This window comes from Nyctibius grandis, chromosome 12, assembly GCF_013368605.1.
Source record: "Nyctibius grandis isolate bNycGra1 chromosome 12, bNycGra1.pri, whole genome shotgun sequence".
Taxonomy (NCBI): Eukaryota; Metazoa; Chordata; class Aves; order Nyctibiiformes; family Nyctibiidae; genus Nyctibius; species Nyctibius grandis.
In genome coordinates, this window is record NC_090669.1 from 22,048,250 (window position 1) to 22,072,843 (window position 24,594).

A 24,594-nucleotide genomic window follows, 5' to 3' on the forward strand; every position below is an offset into this window, starting at 1 on the left:
CAGGGTCTCAGAGAAGTTCTGGGTGCCCCCTCCCTGGCAGTGTTCAAGGCCAGGTTGGATGGAGCTTGGAGCAACCTGGTCTAGTGGAAGGTGTCCCTGCCCGTGGCAGGGGGTTGGAACTAGATGGTCTTTAAGGTCCCTTCCAACCCAAACCATTCTATGATTCCAGAAGCAAACCTGGAGCATCACGGCGGTGCCCGCTGTTAACTGGCACGCTGAAACGGATCCGTTCATCGTGGAAAACTTGGATGCAGAAAAGCCTGTACCAAAGAGAGAACTAATGTTTGCACTGTACTCTGTCTCTTCCTTGCACATATTAAACATTAAAATACACTAGAAGTAAGCAGCTAGGGTTATAAAAAGCATAAAAGATTACTGGGATGGAATAGATGGTCGATACCAGACACGGACTGCAGGCCAAGTGCACAAGAGGAGACCCCAGTGCCAGCTGGGCAAGCCAGGGCAGCGCCGTTACACTTACACAACACTCCTTCACGCAGCTCTTTAAACACAGCGTAACTGAGCTTCAGAGAGACAACGAGCGTGCCTGAATCACGGGAGAGAGCTATGGGGAATTAATTGCTCCAGAACGAAAATTAGAAGAGTAAGCACAATTTCTTTTGCCACATTCTTAAAATGAAATAAGAAAACATTTAAACACTACAGCTTATTTAGATAATACACACTCGAAGACATCTTCTACTGCTGGCAGCTTGAAAGAAAAGAACATAATTACAATTCCAAGCATGAAATGAGCTCTCTTCCACACATGCCTGAACCAAGCCTAACTGTTTCACCAGCTGTAGTGAATCAAAGCAGGCAGAATTAAACAGAAAGGACCTAGAAGCAGCAGCTCTTGATGCCTTTAACCTAGTAATTGCACGGCACCTGGAGCCGGAAGGGCTGCGGAGGATTTAGCAGTTGCAGATGTGCAGCTGATGTGGTGCACGGAGCATTTGATCTCCCTGGAATGCAGGACCCCGAACAATGCATCTGTGTGCTGGCCCACCACACACCCGGGTGTGGGCCCGGGGGATACATAAAAGCTAACATTATACTGCAATTGAAAAGAAAAAAGCCACAGCATGAGCTTGACTGTTGTTTAACTAAGAGAAAAACAATAGCGGCTTTGGTCTGAAGGATCTGCCGGAATGACCACTGCCCGCCTTCCAGATCCATTCTTTGTTCAAGGACTCCGTTGCTTCATCAGCCATCCGAAATCATGAAGGTACAAAGGGGGCTGCTAAACATAAACCCACGGCCACATCTGTATCTCCAACTTGTCGGAGAAATTGTTAAAACAGCTCTAAAACGGAGGTATTAGTATTGTACCACTACACTGAAATCGAGTACGGAGTTTGCCCATTTTTGAACCAACCGTGGCACAGAAGTTCGCTTGTCTCACGCCCCACAGCACTTTCACATCTGCTTTCTTCCAAGGGTGCAAGTCCTCACGGTGCACCATTAAAAAAGCAATCCCAGCTAAGACCCTTCTCCAAATCCCAGCTGAGCTCCACACACAGACCCTGGGAAAGCCCCTGGACCCTGGTGCTGGGGCCTCCCCTCCGGCTCCGCGGCCAGCAGAGCCGAGCTCCAGCCCTGCTGCTCCCCGGAGCACCCAGGTACCCGGCTCGGCCACGAGCACCATCCGGACATGGTGACACAGCCGTCCCTCCAGCCAGAGCAGTTACGTCACCCGCTCGGCAAAACAAAGCTGAATAAAAGAAAAATAAACTACACAGGAGTTAACATTGTCAGACTAAGAGTAACTCTGAGCTTGAACCCACTTTTGAATAGATTTCCACAAGAACTTAATTCTTTTGAGATGAGCAGTTGGGAGGGCTGCAGTCCCTGCTTCTGCTGGGGAAGCCCAACCGAAAAGGTTTATGGATTTATTCTGACCTCCAGCATCACCAAGGCAATAATCTCGCCAGTACAAAAGCATCAGCGCTGCTGTTGGAGAAGTATTCTTAATGTGTCCAGGAAAAAGAGACGGTGACAACACTCTCAGCTGAAAGCAGCAGACACTTCCCCTCCCGGTTTGTATAAGTACACATAGAAATGTATTTCCGTCAGCTCGCTTGTTTTTGAAGCAAAAGCAGAAGTGCCAGCACAGCCACCCAGAGCAGTGCCCCAGAACACGCGGGTTGCTGCACGACGCTGTTTGCCCCTTCTACAGGCTGGCACTACCAGACCCCCACCGCGCTCACCAGCCGGCAAACACCCTGCGCCATCCCCCCGAGCAGGGCCAGGGGTGTCCTGGCGGGTGCTGTCCTTAGGAGATGCACGGGAGGAGCATCCCCGTATGCCCGGCCGCTCAACCGCTGCCCACAAAGGCACGTGAAATCAGAGGTACGCACCAACGCCCCGGGAGCAGAGACCAGCGAGCTGACAACAGCCCAGAGCACAACCCACGCCCACAGAATCACAGAATCAACCAGGTTGGAAGAGCCCTCTGGGATCATCGAGTCCAGCCGTTGCCCTGACACCACCATGGCAACTAGACCAGGGCACTAAGGGCCATGGCCAGGCTTTTCTTAAACCCCTCCAGAGATGGTGACTCCACCACCTCCCTGGGCAGCCCCTTCCAATGGCTAATGACCCTTGCTGAGAAGAAATGCTTCCTCATGTCCAACCTGACCCTCCCCTGGCCAAGCTTGAGGCTGTGTCCTCTTGTCCTAGCGCTGGTTGCCTGGGAGAAGAGGCCAACTCCCACCCCACTACACCCTCCCTTCAGGTAGTTGTAGACTGCACTAAGGTCACCTCTGAGCCTCCTCTTCTCCAGGCTAAACACCCCCAGCTCCCTCAGCCGTTCCTTGTAGGTCAGACCCTCCAGACCCTTCCCCAGCTTGGTCGCCCTCCTCTGCACTCGCTCCAACACCTCAACATCTCTCTTGAAGTGCGGGGCCCAGAACTGGACACAGGATTCAAGGTGCGGCCTCACCAGTGCCGAGTACAGAGGGACGAACCCAACCAACCTGAGGAGGTTTCCGTATTCCAGAAAAGCTGCCCCCCACCACCCGCACCCGCCGTGGCCGAGGCAGCCAGGCCGCCTGCGCCCTCTCCTCCTCCTCTAGTCGGCATTTCCACGGCAAGGACTTCACCGAGAAGAGCCTGGCACACGGATCGCTGGCTTACAGCTGTGACCCCGAGAGAGCACACACGCAGCTTGAGAGGGAGAGGTGTAGTCTTCTGCTCTGTGCTCGGGAGCTTTCCAGGCAAAGGAAAAGCAGTTCGTATTTAAAAGATAGTTTAAGGTCACTTTTTTATCATTTTAGCTGAATTCAAATGTAATATTTAAATTTCAGTGATTTCAATTGCAGCAATTTTAGCTACTGCATTAAACTTCATATAAAAAGTTTTAAAATAGGGTTGGCAACAATAAACTAAAAACAAGCAAACCTGACAAAAACAAAAATGAGGAACAGTCTATATAAAATCACACACACCTTAGTGTACACTGAGAGATAAATATATATGCATATTGACTTATTCTGCTTTAAATCATCTCTGCTACAGCCATCTTTCCTTCCCCATTTTTCAACCCCAAAAGAATTACCATTTCTTTCCAGACATGAACTTCTGCCAACATTCTGGAGGGCTGAAGTCCAAACCACACATAGTTCAACAACAGCAGAGTTGAACAAAAAGGAAAACTATACCTCTTTTTTTTTTAATTATACCTTGTGAAAGTATGGCTGAGCAGGGGAGAAAAAGAACTCAAAATCATTGATTAATTCCAGAGTAATGAAGAAGGTTTATAGCACACCAGAATCTATATTCTAAGTTTACCAGGTTGATCACCATCCTTTAATGTCTAAACTCAAGGTGGCTCTACAGAAAAGCACACGCTACGCTGCAATTCCAACACTAAAATGGCTGAGAGTCCACAAATTAATACTTTTACGGGCAAGGGTTTCATAACTAGGTCAAAGCAGGGGGATGAAGTTTTAAACTCCTACTCACCCAGCAGAAAAAAAAACAGGATCAACCTCCTTTCCTAGGGATCCCCAAGGTTTTAACAGGGGGGAAAAAAAAAAAATCCAATTTTGCAAAACTGCAAAATACAGCCCTCTTTCAACACCTTTTAATTGAAGCCTCGCCAGGGCCGTGTCTTGGAATTATGAGCAAACCTTCTCCTAAGCTACCCAGCACAGCTCTTTACTGTCATCATCAGAAGTGCAAGGTTTTCAATAATGAAAAAGAAAAATCGAAATCTGTATCAAGAGGTAAAGCTACAAAGAATGTCAGCAGAAAAGGAACTGGAAAAGTGCAAATGGTACCTAGAACTACTCTGAGGTATTTGATGGACTTCATTGGGTTTTACCTTCAAATGTTAAAGCCACAAACACTTATGGTTTTAACAAAACATGCCTCACTGCTCTGCCCAGTACACTCTGTCCTCTTGTTTATATCCGAGAGTTGTTCCAAAGAAATTTAATAAGGACTATACAGAGAAGAGTCCAGTATTTTCCTCATTCTTCTGAGCTACTGTAAATTAAATACAAATATAGAAACTATTTCTGTGTGCAAAGGAAAGCTCTGCACGGGGAAGATTTGGGTTTTTTAAACTGAAGTTTCACTAAAGAAAGCAGCCACTTGAGTGACACCTAACCTTAAAGCCCCCACCTTCTCCCGGGGCAGGAGCATCGGTGGCAGCGCAGCAGTCTGGAGTCTTGCCTTGCCTGTGTCCCTGGCCAAAAGCACACAATCCATACGGTAAGAACGCAGAAAATCCCTATACTTGCAACCTAATTTCAATCCAATTTTTTTTTCTTAATTTAGCATTACCAAACAGTAAGTCCAAGTGTACAGCACATCTCGGAGGAATCACAATTTCAGACTGTCAGCTCGACACCACCAATAGGTGATCAAACCAGCAGTTAATCGCTTCACTGACAGTTATTTTGGTGTGTGCAAAACCATCAAAGTCGAGCTTTTTCGCTCACATAATTTGCTTACTAAATTTTGCTCCAGTGCCCAGAGGCATTTGGGCATGCAACTGAGAGATAATTACGCTTCAGCCAAGGCATGCACGCTGCAAACACGTCACCGGAATTCCAAGCCACTATTATGCACAACTCACTGCTCTAGTTATCTGTCTTGAAGATCTAATTAATCCTCTTGCTCATCATTGCCTGAGCTTACACAGGAGTGTCTCAAAGCTTGGTGCTGTTTTGCAAGTGTGAAAAAAAAAATAGGTGAAGCAGCTCTGAAGATGACTGTGGGAAGAGAGACTGGCAAGCCACGTTCTTCTCAGCCAGGCAGGTACAAAGGACTCGGCTGAAAACCCCCCCTTTGCTCCTCACAGACCACGGGAATTAACCCCAAGAACAGGTATCTTGCTACAGGTAAATCCAATCTGCAGTTCAACTTTAATTGTGGATGACCTTGAAACAGGGGACATTTAAAAATACATCTGCATGTACACCTCCAGCTGCGTACGCACACCCAGGGCTAGAGGTATTTAGGTGTTTTAAATGCTTTCCCACCTTCAGCAAGACTGAGGTCAAGGGAATGAGGAGAGTTTCTATATCTTTAACCAAACCTTCAAGTATATAATGCACATATTCAGGTACTCCTTATATTAAAGCACTAAATAACCCAGGAAGAAATAAAGGAGAACTGAGCTGTGCGACACCTCGCTGAATGCAAAGCCCAGAGGAACTGCTACATCCCTGCCACCAGCTCATTCAGACACAGATCTCCTTTTAGACTGTTGTAAAAGCATCATTAAAAACTAGAGGAAAAAGATTCAGGACTGGCCAGCTGCTCCATCCAGATGCAGTCCTAGCTGCTGCCAGGAAAAGAACACACGATAATTTTTTTTCATCATATTTGTCATTATTTTGTCAAATTATTTACTACCTGTTGTCATTTGATTCTTCCTCCATATAACTTTTATATAGCATTAAATCTGTGTCATGATGTTAATTAACATCATCTACAATATAATAACAAATAGACTCACTGTGAGTCTCTGGCATTAGTTGCTCAAGATAATTCAGGAGCAGTAAAAGTTGGTTTATTCCTTTATTATTACCCAATAGCAAAGAAAGCTTTCATTAAAGTTAAAGTCCCAAAGCAAAGCTCTCCAATGAATGTTTTTCCACTAACTTAAAATAAATTTCTGTGAATATTTATTTCCCACATTATCTCCAACCAAAATGTGCATTTCTATTACAACACTTAATTCCAATTAAGAAAACGTTGAAAGGCTTCCTGCAAAAAAACAAATACAGGATATTGGCAAGACTACAAGAATGAGGTAAAAAACTACTGAAGACAACAAAATAATTTTCTTCTGACTGCGTAACACAAAAAGGAAGTGTATTTCTTACATGACACCAGCAATATGTCTAGGTCCAGCAGAGAATAACCAGAGCTATTCAACGTTGACCTTTGAATCCTTACACTGTTAGTTCGAAGAGCTGGAAAATTACATAGAAGGACAAAAATTACCAGAATCAAAGAACTCCTCCTGCCGTACCGACCCACGCCCACCAACGTGACCAGTTATTCTCATTTTTGCAGTTCCTCCGAGTAGTTCCCCCTGTACTTGCTTGCTGTCGACTCCTTGGGCTGCCATCCTGCCTTTTGCCAAGCTTGGCAACAAACTGAGGGTCAAGACTGTCCGGAAATTCAGAATTAAGGTTAACCGTTACCATCTGAAGCCCAGGAAAGGCACAGATAAGGTACCCTAAAGACCTGAGCTCTGCCCCGCGCAGTCCAAGCCTCCTGCAAGATGCACGACAACTTTAGACTAACGATTTTTCCTAAAGAGCACTGAAGCCTGCAAGCATTAAAATTTTCTAAGGGTACACAAGGAAGGGATAGCAGCATGCCAGGTCCTTCTCTATGGCAGCTACAAAAGGCAGCAGCAGGGGCCCGACCCAAAAGCAGAGCTGGTCAGCTCTCTGCTGCTTGCGTCCTATTGCAAGATAATACTGGTTTTTTACATTATTGTATCATATGATGAGTCCAGGCACATGCATCGCACTGAAACCCCACCAAAACCCAACTGTTGTTCTTTTAGATCAGACAAAGCCCGACTTTCACCATCAGTGGTGGAAGTGCAGAGCGTATAAAGCTGGGAAAACTGGCCATCACCCTGCCAGAAGCCTCAGGCACCCTCTCTGTAGTTTAGGTAACCACCAAAATAAAAATCTGGAAAGCTGAATGCCAGTGACACAGAAAGGAACAGAGTAAAAACTGAAGCGCACCTGGCCTCAGGCTGCAGAGCCCTTCTGTACTAAAAAAATAAAAATAAACAATGTCACCACTACCCGCCACGTGACAGCACTGAAAACAACCCCACTTACTGGGATTTCCTGACCCAAACCACTGTAACATCACCATTAGGTGTCAACCCATTTTGGTTCTGCAGTTTAAATCCAGGAGCGAAACCCCAGCCCCAGCTACCTCAGGGTGCACCACGCCATAGTCCGTCTGTCTGTCCTACAATCGAGGCTGTTTCCATGCTTCCCTGACTCCCACCCACCAACCACCGGAGCTGCCCCCAGACCACCTCTCCCTCCATGACCCTAACTACCACCACGAGCAACTTCACCTCAGAACTGCCAGAGCTGGATCAGTAATTCCCTAGGGCAAAAATAAATAAATACAAAAATAAGAATCCATGACAGGTTTTACTTGCAAAAACAAACACAGCATCCATCTACAGTGGCAATTTCCTAAAATAAACTGTACACAAGCCTGCCATCTCCTTTCCTCCTAGGAGTGGTTAACCCAGAAAGGTGAAGTTACACAAGCACATTCCCGTTTGATAAGGGAGGCTCGCACACTGACTTCACCAGAAATAGCTATTGTGCTCCAAAGGAACCTCCAATATTGGTAACTACCTGAATTTACATTTCAAATAAATTTATATGGAAGGTTAAAGAAAGAATGTCGCTCTGCCTTTCCAGCACTGTGGAGATGCTTGTCTTTTATAATGAGGGAGCTCATAAAAATAACAAGGGAGAAGATTTACACCCAAGCTCCTCAAAAAAAAATCAAGCATGAATTACTGATTTTTGCAGCTACTTAGTGGTAGGGACAGATGGTTACAGGCAATAGTATTGACAACTTAACAAGCTACCACCCCCAAAGGTGAGCTTCCAAGTCTGTTCCAAATTCAAGAGTTAAAAACACTACAGCTGAGACTGCGGCTCTCGGGGAAGTGGAGAGTTTCAGCCAGTCCCCTGGTGCTTCAGAAAATGCTTTGCTCGCTGCTGTGCTCTGCCACGGCCCTCACCACAGGGCTGCGACTTCCCAAGGTGCCCAGGCACAGAGAGGTCTGGGGAATCCAAACCCCTCGGAGCCCACGGTCCGCACAGACAGCCTGCACCCCTCGCTCGCTTGAATGCCCACGACAAGACTCAAGTTCCTGCAAAACACCCAAGAAACCCCTTCTCCCAGCTCCCGTACACCTCCAGCAACTGGAAACCATTAGCCTGTCCAGTCACAACCCAAGATCAAAATACTAATTAAAACATCAACTTGTTAAATACATTTCAATGAAGTTATCTCTGAGTGTCTGCTGGAGAAGTCCAGCAACTACCGTAAAACAGGGATAACACGCAGCGTTGTAAGCTGTCAGAATACCCAAGTTCTCCAGCATCTAATTAAGCCAGTAATGAATTAGACTGAGCCTGCAAATCTCAGCCCTTGTTGTCTTGTTCTTCTAAAATTAAAGCTCTGCCAAGAATTTAACCAAGGGAACAGAAATAATGACAACGTCTAGTCTCCATCTTCACACTGAACATTTAAGACTTGCTTTTCAGAAGCATTTCCTGGGTTTATCAGAAGTCCCCTTCCAAAGAGTATCAGTAAAGCACATCCAACAATTTTGCATTTCCTTGCAATAATAATAATTTCCCCCTTTCACACGTACATATTAAAGAAACCGGTTGCAACTGCCTCTTACAGCGTCAGACCCTTTGGTGGTTCAGCCAAGCCGTCTTCCCTGCAAGGTTTCCATAGAATTCACACTCTGGTTTTCCACCACCAAGCAACAAATCCCACCTAGGGGGTGTCAGGCAGCTGGCCTGTACCTGTTGGACACCGACTGTCCCACCTGCAGCCCCACTGAAGATGCCCAGGTCACTATGCATCTCCCTCGGTATTCATGCAACAGGAACGCACTCCCCCCAAACACCAAAAACCACCTCCCCATCTTAAAGAACTTGGGGATTTGAATGTTAAAGTCACCAGGCTCACGATTATCTACACTATCATTTAAAAGAGCAAAAGATAAGGGAACAAGAACGTCTTAAACTATTGTTCATTCAAGAAGTACAACAGTGAGCCTGGGCTTCGCAGCAGGCCTTTGGTCTGCGAGCTCCTCAGGGTAGGAACAGATTGCACACCTCTTGCTGCCAAATGCATCATCTGCACTTAATCACGGCGTGATGGATATCTGCTGAAAACAAGCGATTTCAGCCCGATTCTGTGTAATCCTGTCCCACCCCAAAGCCTGTCATCTCGCATCCGCACTGTCGCTTCCTCAGGGTGGAGACCGTAACTTCGTTCCCTTTCAGGAACACACTTCGGTGCTGCACAAAACACTCAGAAATAAATAAAACCATCGCTCCAAAGACGTCATCTCACTCTTCAGTGAGCGTTTCTGCGTGCAGAAGCCTCCTGCAACGTGACACACCAGAACCTGCCTGAAAGCGCTTTCACTTTCAGAAAAGGTCGCACCCAGGAACGCTGTTGCACAACGATGGAAGCAGTAACCGGCCGCTTACGCGCCAAATAACCCACCGATTCCCGTCCTGAAATCATGCCTCTGTGTGTCACCTGGGCTGTGTGTCTCACAGGAATCTTCCCCCGTGAAATAACAGACTCTGCCAGTTACTGGCAATGATGATCCTGTGCACCCTCTATGTTACGAGCTTGTTTTAATGAACACATTCCTAAACGCAACTGTGATATAAATCCACAAAATCCTAAATCAAAATTATGCCTTTTTTAAAAATGAGGATTTTTGTGGTCATAATGTAGCTCGTCAGAGAATAAAATTATTCAAAATCAAGTAGAGTTGGGAAAAAAAACCCACAACCAACTATTTTCCTTCTTTTTAGGTAATTATTGCCACAGCTTTGTCTAGTTCTAAACAGACCACGAGAGGAAGAGGACAAGCACTGCATTTGGTTGTGGATTGCTCTCAGCAAGAACTTCCTCTGCGTCATGGTGAACACACAGATCTGAATCACACCCGAAGAACAAGTCAAGCAAGACATTTTTCAAAGCTTCTGCTTAGCTCAGATCTGTTCAGTAAAGGTGCTGTATCATGCCCATGGGCCACGTTAGCTTATCAGCAGTGGGGAGGTTAGTGAGAGTGAATTACTCCAAGTGCTCCACTCTCTAACATCTGACACGCAAGAAAGGAGCCTCCCTACCCACACTTCTCCTAAAAGGTACATTCAAATTGAGGGCATGTAGGTGGCACCTGCCAAAAGTGGCATGCGAATAACATTTACAGTTCTCTATCTTATCAGAATTTGTTAAATTGCCAAAGCAGCAATTCAAACACTCAAATCAAATGCTTCTGCTTGGATAATATCTGAAAATCCAGCTGCTTCATTGGGGCAGGGGGAAGGATTAGAAAGCTCTTTTCTGTAGGTGTCAGTGGTGTTTTGCGGTCAAAAACTCAAGCCCCTTTGACCAACAAAGAGACCTAGGCTCACAATAAAGCCACCTCTGTTTATCCCCTGCTTACAGCGAAGATATGGCTTTAAAAATTAAATTTAGATTATATACAAAATGGACAAACAGAAAAGCTTCCCACTCCTAACGGCCGTGGAAACCCACCTCACCTTCACACAGGTATGATGGTATTCGAGTGCTGTGCCAGAGCAGAGCCCTGGGTAGGAAACGCTCTCCACCAGCCCATCTCCCCCCAACCCCAGCTGCAGCCTTCCCCAGGCTGAGCCACCCACCAGCACATCCCCAAACTGCCTCGTGTGAAACGCTCCAGGCAAACCTGCACCTGAAGAGCCACCCAGCTGCTTCACGGCACTTCCAAAATCTGCATTTTCCAGAGAGTAAGGGCTCCAGCGCTTCAGGGCGGGGGTCAGGACCACAGCAGCAGTCAGTCCAACCCACAAGCCACACAGCTCCACTTCTTTACCGTTACACGAGACTCTTAATCCCACTTGTGGAAGATATTTCTAAGCTCTGTTTCCCCCAAAGCAGTAAAAATTGAAAACTCTGTACGAACACTTTTAAGAACATTAATAGGAAAATACCAAGCAGTTAAGTAAAGTCACGTTTCACCTAAACAACGATACCATTAGTGCAGCATCTGACTTTGAGAGGACAATTCAATTCCGGAAGCGTGTATTGTAATTGCTTTTCCACTACAGGCCTCAGCTGTACAATCGTGTCCTTCTCAGGAGGTCAGAACAAGGCATGGCTGCAGCTCGGAAACGCAATTCTCTTTACAGAATCACAGAATCACCCAGGTTGGAAGAGCCCTCTGGGATCATCGAGTCCAACCGTTGCCCTGACACCACCATGGCAACTAGACCAGGGCACTAAGTGCCATGGCCAGGCTTTTCTTAAACCCCTCCAGAGATGGGGACTCCACCACCTCCCTGGCCAGCCCCTTCCAATGGCTAATGACCCTTGCTGAGAAGAAATGCTTCCTAATGGCCAACCTGACCCTCCCCTGGCCAAGCTTGAGGCTGTGTCCTCTTGTCCTAGCGCTGGTTGCCTGGGAGAAGAGGCCGACTCCCACTGCGCTACAACCTCCCTTCACTCTTTAGCAGCGCGACCTTATTCATTCTTTTAATCTTCCACCTCCATATTCATTATGAACTCTGAAAAACACCAGGGCCAAAACCACCACCTCTGCTGCTCAGAGAAAGCCCTGACCCCTCTGCCTCCCTAACGAAGATGTCGGGACAGCGTGAATCACACCCGCTGTCGGCTCCGGCGCTGGGGACCAGTCGAACCCCAGAAGAGCCCAGTGTGATGCAGCCCTTTCTTGCTGTCAACAAGCAAAAAGGAGCTACCATGACGAACCTGGCTTGTTTGGAGCAAACTGTTCAGAACAGTTTCGTGAGGAAATACCTGTCCTACCCACTGCGGCGTGAGAGCCGCCACGCTGCAGCCGTCCAGGCTACGTGAAGCCGGCATCTCACGCAGTCGACTGAACTCCCTTTCTCTCCGCCCGTTCAGACAGGACCTCTGCTGTTATTGCTATGGAAAGATGAGGGGGGAAACCAAACCAACAAAACAAGTCCCTTTTAGAGAAGTGAGGGTACAATGCTTGTAGCAACTCCTGCGTTTCTCAATAAAGGAGCCATCTACCAAAATGGAGAAATCTCAGACTTTCATAACACTTCCTGCAGCAGAACAGGCCTTCTCCTCCCTCCCAATGGGAGGACCCAACTACTTCTGGGTCAGCAGATCACGCCACAAACAATCCACATAAACCTCTAAATATTTCTATTTTATTTAAATGCAGAATATCTTGGTGATGAGGTTAACAGCACACCATCACAAACAGTGGTATTGGTGCACGTGATGGGAACAAGCCACCTCCCAGGGCCAGAAACACCCTGCATCAGGTTTGCAACCCAAGGGAACAACACAGTGGATGCCCTCTGAGTCCCCTTCCAGCACCGAAGCTTTATTTCCACTAGCCAAGCTATGAAATGGGGAACACATCATCAGAATAGAGCCAACGCAGCAGGATCTTACTACAAAGGTACGCCTGGTCCTGAAGATCAGGCTCCTCAGTTTCTTTCACTGGGGAATCCAGGCAGCATCCTTTACAGCAAGTTACACACTGGTAACACACAAGTTGCCTGGGGGGGGAAAGAAAAAACCCAAAGCAACCACCTTGGTACCCCAGTGCATTCCCCCTCACAGGTTTAAGCAAAGCCAACCTCATTCTCATAGTCACGAACAGACGAGTGAGCAAAGCGGAGCCCTTTCACGATACATCCCCTTCTCTTCAGACAGACCTGGCACACCATCACTCTGCTGGCACACAAGCACCGAGGCACCCCAGGGTTTTACTCAGGCACAAGGGGTTAACACAGACGACAGGGACCCGCTTTTAGAATGGCTGCCTTTGAGGGTGAGAGAGGATTTTACGCCGTAGCCGCCCCACCGGTACCAAGCCTATGAATTCACCTCTGCAGTTTCAGAACGGGACAGATTTGGGTAATTTCTTTCAGCCAACACTGGAGGATTCTGACCTTCTCCCCTTGCCCTCTCCTCCCCTACATCTCCATACTGCAGCGGCCCAGGAATGGAGCTATTAGACCCCAGACCCATGTGCGTTTAAGTAAGTAATAGCCTGTCTTTGCAGAGCAGTGGATAAAAACTTATTTTACTGGAGAAGGTCACTTAACTATAGTCTCCCAGGGCTCACAAAACCCACAAAGCAAAATCACTCATCCATCGTATTTTTTGTTTCAGAAGTCAGAGAAATATCTGACTTCATAGCAATTATTTCTTCTTACACAGTGTGAATGTTTCGTCACATCATACATCATCAGCCTTCACCTGCCAAGTTTTTCCATCCATGGTTTCAGCCAGACCCATAATCAGCATAGCATGGTTTTATATAAACGAAGTACAAAACATCCAGAGAAAAAAGGGCTAAGGATGGAGAAAAGCACACGTGGCAAACTATTCTAAAAAGGGCAGCCACCGTAGTGAGGTGGTGCACAACTGAAGCTCTCAGTAATAATCCTAAAAGATATTAGTGGCCAAAAGGCAGGTGATGGAGACGAAAGGCCCTGCAGAGATGCACTCCACCATCACGCTCATAACCTGTCAGGAAGCAAACTGTTTTGCCCCATGGGCAAGTGAGCTGTGAAAATACGTTTGAATGTGTAGGAAGTTTTCATTTAAGTGAAAGGTACTGGGATTAATACAACCCTCTTTTAAAAGTACGGCTTGCATTCAAAAAAGCAAAACACCATTTACTTCAAAACCCGGAACGAAAAATCTTCGCACCAAACGATGAAATATAATCGGTAGTAAACAACCTGTTTTATAATTGATGTTAGGATTCAGCTCAGTTTTTCCAGGGACTGCAGAGCACCCATTAAGGAGAGAGTTACTGCATACTACAGCAAAAGGTCTCACACTCGATACACTTTAATTACTTAGCTGCAGCAGGGGAGAGTTACTGATGCCTACTCTGTTTTGTTTCACTGCGAAAGGCTTCTACTGCTATTAATATTCACCAAGGGAAACTGAAATAACTCCTTGTCTCCATCTAAATACCTTGAAATTATTATGGACAAATTAAATATGAAGATTTTTTTCTTTTTCTCAAAACCCAGGACAAAAGAAACCTACCAGCTTGCAAAGCCACCTGACGGAGCAGACCTGTATTTGTACACCGAGTAACTCTCCTTCAATAATATAATAACGACAATTTCAACACAAATAATCCCACTGCAGCACAAACCCCGAGGTCAGCCAAGCACCCCAAGCCCCATGGCAGAAGGAACACGCTTGCGGGGAGCAGCAAACAGCAGCTTTTATTCAGCTCACAACACACCGAGCTGCCCGCACTGCAGAAAAACCACAGCAAGAGCAAACTCCTTCCGACCAGCTACAGCGATATTTTGCTTTCCAGAGGACAGCACCCACCTCTCTCGTAATACTGAGGCTAAAATCTCTTCCCCCCCACCAAATTCCACCCTAAGATATAGCCTATTATTTCTACATCTGCTTAATGCTACCAAAAAGCTGGATCCTAACAGTGAATCAAACTGTAGTTTCAGCATATTGGGAGGTTTCTCTGCCCAAAATGAAACATAGGTGCCATCTGCTTCAATTATACTAATCACAAGGAGACGTAACATTGTGAAACTGGCACTTTTTAACAGACTTTTTTTTAAAAGACATTTTGAAAGTGAAGAGAAAGAAAGAGGACCATGATATACTAGAGGCAGGAGGATATTTAATACTCGCAGCCAACAGCACCAACAAGCCAGGCAGTCTGCTGGACAAACCAGCGCTGGAACTGCCCCCACAGGAAAGTTCACTTTTGTTTTCATTGAAGTCAGGGAAAAACTTGCTGCATTTCAAATGATATGAAAGTGAAAGGGCATCTTAGAACTAAAGACATTTCCTAAGGTATTCTTGATTAGTACCTTTAAGTTATTCCATAGAAGTTTGCAATTTTTACCTTCTAATTTCAGAAAATAAAGAAAAAAAATTAAAAAAAAAACCCAACATCAAAAACATTGACATGGACACAAGCAGTTGTTAGGTAATAAAAGAATTTGGACAGAAGCAAGATAAATATTTACCGATTCCATAGTTGAAAGCTGTTGTTAGCAGGACATATATTAAAATCCAACAGAGGTGTGTCCCAAAACCGCTGTGTAATCTGAAAAATACAGGAATTAGTTCATTAGAAAATTAAAATACACAATATCATTTTATTCACAAGCATGCTATATTTGAGTACATGAAGGCTACCAAATACAGATCCTTGCCTAATCCACAAATAAACCTTCTGATAACAAGTCTGCACAAACAGAAGAATAAAAGAAATAGTGGGAAGCTTAGCAGAGCATCAATCAAGTTCCATAACTTTCTGATAAGAGATTAAAAACAATTACTTGTCTCGTGGTCACTGGCGTTTTCAGGTGATCCGGCCTGCTCCCCAACTGCAGAGCAGACAAGTTTTAGACAGCACAGCTTGGTAGGAGCCCGTACAAGTCATACGAGCAAGGGCAAGCCTGAACTACAAATAAGCCTGTTTGAGGGTTTGCAGTGTGGAAGACCAGAGAGCTTGGGCAGAGTCACAGGTAAAACACTGTCTTATCCCTGATTTTTTATGTCCATGATGAACCAGAACACCTCCTGGTATCTGCTCAGTGATAGCAGGTTCTTCCTTCTAGCTCTAAGACCTGTTAATATGGAAAGAGTCAACACGTGCTCTAAGCAAAACCGCAGAACTTCTCCAAAACGTGCGTTAGATGTGTAATGTGGAAGCTCAATACCTGAGCTCCTGCTACGCTTCCACAGAGAAGCAGCTCAATAAGGGAACTTTGTAAAAAGAAATAAGCTGATGCCGTACTGCAGACCTCAACTGCTAAAGCTCGGCTGTGCCAGGCGGGCAGCAGCAACCCAGGAGCGGGCGCTGGGCCTTTGCTTGCTCCATTTCCAGTTGTCCCTTACGAAGTGCTAAAGAATCCCCAACTCACACAGACCACCTTAACTCCAAGGATCTTCACACACTGGTTCTCCTCCCCCTAATTACATTCTGCTGCTTGTATTCTTTTTTTCTAAAACCTCTCACACTGATGCCTTTACTGTGGAGCTCCTTTGGGGCAGCCAACCACTACTTTTTAAACCTTGTTTTAACGTATTTTTATCCTCCCAAATTCCACCTCCACAGCTTGAAGGCCCAGCTCCTTCATACCACGCTCCACAGCGCAATGCTGCTTTAAACAGCAACAGATTTAGTTTCCCATAATCTTTTCACGACTTAGCAGCCAACAGGACCTGCCTGTGTAGAGCTCATAACATGGAGTTCAATTTTATATTGTCTTGCTGCCTGTCACCTTGCAAACCGCTTCTCTGACGTAGCTGGGTTTGGACACCAGCCTTCCAGTGGGGTGGTCTTTGAAGAACCACCCAGGAGAGACCCTGAGGTGAACTGGACAGATATACTATGCAGGAGACTGGGAACCCTGGGAAAGCATCATTTGTTTTGACAAACTTTTACTCTCTGATGAAAAGTGAAAGGGAAGGTGTCCAGATGAGCAACACAGCTGCATCCAGGGTAGAGCTGCAACCAACTATGGAAAGTCTTAGGAACAGCAGTGAAAAGGAGCAGGCCAAAATAAAACCAAAAACCCAAAGAAACACGTAAGGGCGCACGGTCCTGACCCAAAGAAAGGAAATCCTGCAGCAGGTAAACCTTCCCAGACAAGCAAAAGGGAAACAAATAAAAGTTTTTCTGACATTTTTCTTACAAAAGAGCAAAGGAGATACAGACATACAGCTGCCTCGTGGGTTTTTCCAAAAGCGAGTCCTGGGGCACTGATGTATCCCCTGATGGGGGACTGCAGTCCTCAGAGTACGGGGACAATACTTGCACAGCATCTTTTCCAGCATGGTTCCCCTACCCCTTTTATACTCTTCTCTACAATAAAAGTCACAACTCTAATTAGAGCTATCCATGAGATAAACTGGGGGAAAAAAAGCTCAACTTCCAACTACATCATCTGGAAAATCAGTAGTGCTACTTGCTGACACTAGTGACCACCATCAATTGTGAACAAAACTATCACAGAAGTCTACAGAAATCCGGTCCCGTGACAGTGATACGCAATTTTGGAGATCTACTTACATCTGCTTCCTGACCCACATATAGCAACTTTATTCATTACTTAGCTCACGTACAAAATATACACTAAGTATTGTAACACTGGAATAGTGACCACATACGAGCCAAGTAACTTTCACAACAAACAGTGATAACCATTTCATAAAAAATGGTACAAGTTCCTTATGAAGGACAGCAAGTACTTCAGCAGAAGATGCCCAATGCCCAGATCACGGGCAAAACCTGACCAGTAATATGCATTTGGGTCACTCGCACAACGTTCCTCTTGTGCAGGATCCAACATCTCAATTTATAACTAACATTAATTATAATTTAGGCTTTTGGAAGTAATGTTAGACACATTTATCCATCCATTTTTCTTAGCTTTAGTCTGATGAAAATGTATCTCTTCACAAAGTGACATTACTATGCTTGTTTCCCCTTCTCTGAACTTACAACACTGACCACTGGACAACGCGTCCACACGTGCCAAGCCAACTGCAGCTACACAGAAACCAGTCTGCAGTGCAAAGTGGCAGACATGCAGTCTTCCTTTGCATTGAAAAGGTCGTATAAATACCAAATAATTAAGTGTTCAAGGTGACCAGGTTCTGGTTTAAAACAGGCTCAGTCTTTCAAGACCTGTGATACTTTATTACATGAAGTAATTTGGAAACTCTGGGTAAGTAGACAGTTACATGAAAAAAAATAAGTGTTTCAACCTCTAAGTTCTCCCACCAACTTCTGCTCTTTAACACGTAGTCCTCAGCAGTTCCCCACTGATTAGTTATTGATTCCTCTTGCTGCACTCCCACACACATCAGTAAAATCCAGATTTAGAGCACACAGTGCAACTTTTGCAAGCGTTCATTGAAAAAATTGGGAATTAAGTAATTCAAACTTTAATAAACGGATATCTTGTAACTTTACAGATATCAGTATTTGAAGATGGGAAATGCTTTACAATCGCAAGCTGTGATCTGAAAAGAACCTGTGTACTTGCATTAACTATAGACTCTTTACAGCGAAGCAGCTTGGGCAGGCAGCTGAGATCTGGCAGGGGAACCCTCACTGGTCCCAGTAGTGAGGCAGGAGGTGCCTTCACAGACTGATGTCAGCCGTAAAAGAATAAAACCAGATCGGTTCTGTATACATGCAGAGTCACTTCAAAGGGTCTCTATGAAAAACGCATTCAAGTTTTACACACCTAGATGTTTCTACATTTGATCAAATGAGTGCAAAAAAAATCTACTTATATCTCCATTTTACAGCAAGTAGGAAAGAAGCTGTCTGCTGAAGTCTCATTTCAAACAATCACGAGGCCAACCTCCCCACAAGCAAGGACTTCTTACACTTATCAGTGCTGCTTTGAAGCAAAAAGTTGTATTTTGATTTAAAGACAGACTTGCATCAATTCAGATTTTACGGCGATCCAGCACTAAGCAGCGTAACAGGATACACATGAGATGTAGATGCTGGTTTAGACCAACTTCTGAATGGAAAAAATCTCCACGGGGTAGGATAGCCTTTTTCCACAGCGCAGGATTTTTCCACTCATCTGCTTCCCTCAAAATAATTTCAGGAAGAGACAGAATTTCAATGAGGCATCTCTCCGAGAACTTCAGTAAAAATACACACTGGGGAACACACAGGACACCAACGAGCTCACGCTTTCGGATAAGCTCCGTTACGTCAGATGCCGAACTCAAGGTACGAGCACAATAAATTTGGAGGAAGGGGAAACCCAGAAGTGTTTTCCAACGCACTCCACAGGCGTGCTCGGAACCCCTCGGCGAGGCTGCCTGCACCCTGTACACAGGCACTGCTCTCTCACCCCGCTCCAACGAGGGAAAAGGCTTATTCTCAGAAACTGTAACATCACAGCTGAGAAAATGGAGGTGGTGGGGAGAACCCATAAGCAGACAGCGCTACAAACCCCACAGACTGCTTATCAACGTCTTCCAGGAGTATTTATAGGTACCTTCTGCAACAACAGGGACTCTATCCCTGCCTGGTGGGTTAAGAATCCAAATGCCAAGTATTGGAGTTCGGGGAAGAAATCAAAGTGCCACATACAGAGAAGCAGAGCAGAAATTACTGCCTCCGCTCCCGTCTATAGGTTTTGCTCACACCCCCCCGACAGCCAACAGCAGTCCTGCCCGCCGCCCCGCTGAAAGCTTCCCTCTGGCCCCTCGAGGGGACGTACGGCTACTAAAGATCATCAGGTCTGTGGCAATTTCACTCAAGAGCCTGGAAAAGCACACCCAGACCACTCTACACAGCTCAGTACTATTTAGAAAGAGGAGGAAAAAGGAGAGGTATTGCACTGGAGATCTGAAGTGGGGGAGGAGAAAGGTGTTTCCAAGAAATACACAGAAATTAGAGATAAATAACGTGCCCTTAACAGAAATGCCCTGCATGCTATCAGCACCTTACAGACCAACCATCACCAGACACACGCATGCTGAGCAAACTGTCACCAGAGTCTCACTCGCTCACGCGTGTGGCTGCTCCTACACTTTAAGAAGAAATTTCCAGCAGTGGTGTTATCTACAGAAAGTGCCTTTCACCAGAATTTAGAGAAGCAAATATTTCTGCAGCGATCGTGATAGCCAACTATCCTCATACAGTAACAATTACCAAAGCGAAAAACCAAAGTGCAGAGAGAGTTATACTAATGCTTAAAAAAAAAAAATAACCACCACACTTTCAGTAACATATTCTTGGTCTCAAAGCTCCTTTAGTTTGCCCTGCAGATAATATGCATGCTGAGATCTACATTTTTTAAAGCTCCTGCATCTTCGCCACTTGATAAAAATACAAAATAACCTGATACTCTCCTCAAAAAACACAGGTCAAGATACTTCCACGTGGGCTGAAGAACCTAAAGCTCAATTTATCCCACCAAAACAAGTATAAAGGAATTTCTGTGGAACCAAATTGTCCTTTAAGTGTTTTAATGGAAAGTCTGACATGGATATCACAGTTCACAAGAACCTGGGGGTGCACAGTAGCCTAAGCTCAGGAACCCTAAGCTGTTTAGAGACCTGCAGTGAACGAAAAGAATCCAAGATGTGTGCCGTCAAATAACTAGTTTCAATGTGTTCCAGGTACTCCTCAAGAGTTGTGCTTTTTTCAGTTCATGAAACAACACTAGTCATTATATTTACACACCGATACAACAATCGAACTGTTTCCAACACCAAAATTCTCAGCTGACCCTGCAGAATTACTGCACACCATTGTCTACTTTACAAATACTCAGACCATCACGCTTGCGAGGAGATGGGAGGTGGTGCTTGCGTACAGCAGGTTTCTATGTTTCCTTTTACAGAAATGAGACTTGAGAAGTTCAAATAAAAATTCTGTCGTTCATTTCAGTGGGTCAAAGACAGCATAAAAGTGTTTAACTGCCTTTGTGTTTGAATCGCGTTAAACTAAAAAACTAGTTATCAGCAGAAGCCTGATGTTTCACTGAGTTTAACCCTTGCAAAGTCACACCAGGCAGCTGAGCAACAAGCTCGGAAATTACTGGGCATTCTAACTCTGCTGCTGGTTATCTGGTTTCTTCATATTACACATGTAAAGTTCTCTGCCCTCAAGAATATCTCGAAATTGCTAACCTCTCAAATTACGTATCATTTCTCCTGGAAAGACCCGTGAAAGCAGCCTGAAAGGTACTTGGCAGGGTAAAAAACTGGGGCTGCAGAGGAGTCCCAGCTCCCAGCACAACCTGAAAGCTTGAAGCACCGAAGGAACTCGTTTTTTTCTTGGCGCGGCGTGGCAGGAGAGCAAAGCAAGCCTGAACAGTTTCCACTGAACCAGACTCTTCAATTCTTTGAACACAATTAAGAGTTCTGGAAACACACAAGCATGTTCCCTCATCTCTCCTCCTTCACCCTTACCACCCTTCTGTGGCTTCTCTGATGAGTGGAAAGTATTAAGTCAAAATACAGATTCTGCAGTTTCCTTAACCAACCTTGGAGTGAAGCTCAAGGCTACGGCTTGCCCTTCGGTACCAGCAAGCACAGACAAGACTTGGTCTGCCGGTCTAGAGGACACGCTGTTTTCCACGCTATGATTTAGTCTACACAAGTTAAAAAAAAAACCCTCCCCTAGTTTTAAAATATGTTAAAGATTATGCACTTTTATCAGCAAATGCATAAAGAATTCTTAACTACACTAGCCACACTCGCCTTGTAACAGCATTAACTCAGAGCAAGTGGCCATCTCTATCATGGATGGAAATAAGAAAATGGTTAGGCACCAAAAATGGTTACCCACTGTCACTTCAGCAGCCTAGGGAGCTCCAGGCATCCTTGTTTGTCAGCCCCAATGCTTCCAAATAATCCTCCAGGCCCTCACCAGTTTTCTTTTTTAGAGCTCCAATATGAAATGTAATTACCTAAGACTGCTGGGTCTTTCCAGCCTGCTTGAATCTCTTCCAAAAAGATGCATAATCAGGCTCACTTCTTTATTAAATGATTTGCACGTGCAAAGCAAAGACCCGCTGTCTTGCTTTGGAAGAACCCATCATTATTATTGGTACACACCAAAAACGAGTATCTGTGTTAAGCCCGTGAGAACGTGTTTCTGAACAAGCCATCAGCACAGAACAGCATCATATCTACTTCCAGATAACCCAACCTGGTTAGCTACCCAGCCATAAAATTCAACATCAAGACGTACAGAACTCTCAAGCTGTTTATTTTAGCGTATAGTACGCTGTTAATTCCTAAGCCATTTGGAAGAGCCACAGCATGCACAACGGTGTGTGCTGTTCCATCGTTATTTTTAGTTCACGTGAGAAGAAATTGTAACCTCCATACCCTAAACATTTGCTGAGCCCCATCTGAAAAGTAGGAAACTTCCAATCCAATTATTCTACAGTCAGATAATACAAAGACAGTACAAATAGCACTTTTTTTTTAAAGCTTAAGTACAGCAGCATACATGTAGATACATCAAATGAAGGGCAAAATATAGTTGAGAATCAAACATTTTGGAAAGCATTATCCAGGCAAAGACTTCCAGGTCAACACAGAACCCAACACACAGAAAGCTCAAGTAAAAGGCAGGAGACAAAGACGACAAATGCTCGTCTTGGGCGTACAAGCAAGAAGTGATGAACCAGCACTACTGGGGTCAACCGCACAAGAAGCATTACTCCCAGATGTTGACAATTAGGAAGGTTTATGGGAAAACTAAAAGGAATTAATCAAGTACAAGAAAACTCAGTGTATATTCAAAAGCTAATTTAAGTTTCTAACAAAAACCAGCCAGAATTGCAACAGATTCATGTGGCAAACAAACCGAGCTGCCAGGTTCTCTAGCTCACATTTGTCATAACCATCTTAGAAACTTACCACCTGCCCTTCAAACCAAAAACAACCCCAGCGACCATGGGAAATTTCTACCATTTGAGATCTAAAAGACTCATGATAAAGAATATGCTGATGTGCCATGAAAAGGGACACCCAAAGGTGAATTTCGAAGACAGATAAAAATACTGCCCATCTTTGAGAGCTCAAAAAAACCCCACCATGCTGAACAGAATGAAGCCACCTAAAAAAATCTTGAAGCTTCAACTTGTCCTAATTAAGCTCCAAGATGTTGGCCTTCAACAGCCCAACGAAGACAAGAAGTATGTTCTCTGGAATTAAACCAGTAATTTAAAGTTAGATCACAGCTGATATTTCAGGTACCTTCTCCTTTTCATTCCTCCTAAATACAAGTCTGAAGTGGGACAGAGACGCACTTCCCATCATTAGGCTGCATACCTTCCCTGTAACTTTACTAAGAGCCCTTTACTCATCCATTCCACTCAAATTCCCTTTGCAAGTCCTTCTAAGGGAAGGAAAGAGGGTTAACGATGCTACTACGCTAGGAAGAGTACCACTTTATTTAAAAATATGAGTCTGCAATTTCTTAGTCCGTGCTCAGTTTTAAGACATTAAGAAAACACAGACCATTCTTCAGAAGAAAAGAGTGACAGACTGACCGACCCATTTGTCACCTTTACAGCATCAGATACTTGCAACCATGCACTTCAGTGGCAAGTTGGACACAGGTTACTATTAATAAATGAACCATTTCCTTTCCTTTCTGAAGGCTGATTTGTGAAAAGGATGCAGGCATCCCATTTTAAAACGCACTAATTAGCCAAGGAGGAGACAAGGAAGTCACCCTTCAGCCTTTAAGAACATACACGTAGTCTCTCAAGAGGGGAAAAACCAGAGCAAGCTTAGCCAAGGAGTGCACGACCACCCGCTCCAGGCAGCGGCATACAACCTCCTCAGCCAAGACAATTCTGTGTAGTCACAGGAATGTTACAACTGGAGAATTCAACAACTCGGATATGGGTTTCTTAAGAATACGCAGGTCTCACTCAAAGGCTCACAGCCAGATACGTACAGCCATTACAAGGATTCGGTGACACTGTCACGTGTCAGAGCAGCTGACCTGGCTTGATGACCAAGGAGGTCCCCAGAAAGCGACGTGAAAAACGCAATTGTTAAAACGTGCTCAAGTCTTCAGTCCCCAGAGCTATGACAAGTGCCTTACAATCACCTCAAATTACACAGCAAGGAGAAACTGTAAAGTAAGCACCTCCCTGATTTACACATGGCACCTCTTCCCTGTTGTCTAGGTCCTGGCAAGTTAAGGTCAGAATAAAAGGAGATTCCTTAAAAATACCACATAAATTGAAAGCACCTACAGCTTCCACTGATTATTTTTTCCCCTCCTATTATAAGCCCTGAACAGGTTTAAGTAGCAGTTGCCATCATTAGAGATGTTGCTCCCCTCCCATTTTCCATTCCCCTGAAAAATGAAGATCCTGGCCGCAGCAGGTAACGGTGACAAGGAGCAGGCTGCTGCAGCCTCACCTACAGACAGCAGGTCTGGAACACGGTACGAGGAGGGCAGAGGCCACCTCAGCCACAAAGACTCACCAGAGAGCAGTGCTAAATAATAGAATACGGAAGTCAACTGTCTGCGTGCGTTAGTGGTACCCCAGCACCCCAGCAGGGGCTCGAGGGCTGTGGGTGAAGTTACTGGTTACAGCTCGGTAAAGCTGAGCAGGCAGATCTCTGCCCCCGCTCAGCTGCTGGAGCCCTCCTTCTCCCCCGAGCCGCTTGGAGCTTGTCCGTAAATCAGCTTAACCTGCCAGCCCAGCAGAAAACCTGCTCATCTCCTCTGCCTCCTGGTCTCCCATCTCCAAAGGGGCTGAACTGGCTCGCGCGCCCCGGGAAGAGGCAGCGCTCGCCCGG

At 45.3% G+C, this 24,594-nt stretch overlaps 1 protein-coding gene across 1 annotated transcript in view; it reads right to left on the reverse strand.

Moving 5' to 3' along the window:
• The window catches only part of ANKRD11 (ankyrin repeat domain containing 11), a 149,557-nt gene that overhangs the window by 108,742 nt on the left and 16,221 nt on the right, over positions 1-24,594 (reverse strand). The window contains exon 2 of the mRNA XM_068411056.1: positions 15,294-15,373. The gene's annotated coding sequence lies outside the window, so the exon portion shown is untranslated. The remainder of the gene's footprint in view (positions 1-15,293; positions 15,374-24,594) is intronic.